The sequence below is a fragment of the Myotis davidii genome, unplaced genomic scaffold, assembly GCF_000327345.1.
Source record: "Myotis davidii unplaced genomic scaffold, ASM32734v1 scaffold71, whole genome shotgun sequence".
In the NCBI taxonomy this organism is placed as follows: Eukaryota; Metazoa; Chordata; class Mammalia; order Chiroptera; family Vespertilionidae; genus Myotis; species Myotis davidii.
Genome location: NW_006283588.1, coordinates 3727340 through 3728563, shown reverse-complemented (window position 1 = coordinate 3728563; position 1224 = coordinate 3727340).

Genomic DNA, 1224 nt, shown 5'->3' with positions numbered 1-1224 from the left:
TCCTGCTGGGCCTGTATCTGCTCCAAATAGTTGGCTTCTCAATCCAAACATCTTCCATCAGTCTGTTGCTCTAAGGACTGGAGACTGGGGGGCTTAGAAAGAGAGTGCAGCTCATGGAATTCCTTCTTTTTTCTCATTCAGCCCAGACAAAGGTTCTAACTGCCCTACAGATGGCTTCCTAAAAGGACAGTGGGCTTTTCTCAGTTCTCATCTGCCTCCAACTTTCTCCTGCTTTCTGTCCATTTCCGTCTTGCGATTGTCTCCCCACCCCTCCAGGGCTCCCCTGATCTCTTTGCTTTCTTCCTACCATCCTGGTAACTTTAAAAATATATATACATTTATTGATTTCAGAGAGGAAGGGAGAGGGAGAGAGAGATTGAAACATCAATGATGAAAGGGAATCACTGATCAGCTGCCTCCTGCATGCCCCCTCCTACTGGGAATCGAGCCTGCAACCCAGGCATGTGCCCTTGACCGGAATCGAACCTGGGAGCCTTCAGTCCACAGGCCAATGCTCTAACCACTGAGTCAAACCAGCCAGGGCCTGATAACTTTTTGTCCTGCTTGTCAACTAGGGAACTCATAAATTTAAATTCTTGAATCTTTCTTATCTCCATTCACCTTCACGACCTCAGTTGTTACCCATTTCTAAGGCTCACTCTATTTAGTAGTAGCCATCCCCAAAGCTACGTTGCCAGGCTTCCTTGTTCATCCTTGCTCCACATTACGTCTGTTGCCAGCACCTGAAATTATACGGTTGAAAACAAATCCACCTCTTTCTTCGACTGGTATCTCTCTCTCACTTCCTTACTATTCTCCTGGGACTCCAGGTACCTTAGGGTGCTATTTGCTCCTTTCTCTCTTTTATGTGTTTACATTCCATCAGTCACAGGGTTCTGCCACTCCTCCTTCTATTCTTTAGCACAGAAACAATCCTTCCTCTTGATTTCTATGAATTTACCTCCCTAACCTCTAGCCCAGTGGTTGGCAAACTGCAGCTCCCGAGCCACATGCAGCTCTTTGGCCCCTTGAGTGTGGCTCTTCCACAAAATACCACATGCGGGCGCGCACGTACAGTGCAATTGAAACTTCGTTGCCCATGTGCAGAAGTCGGTTTTCGGCCTGGGCGAGACGCTCAAGGGGCCAAAGAGCCGCAGTTTGCCGACCACTGCCCTAGATAGTTTGGCTCAGTGGATAATAGAGTGTCAGCCTGAAGGGTCCAGG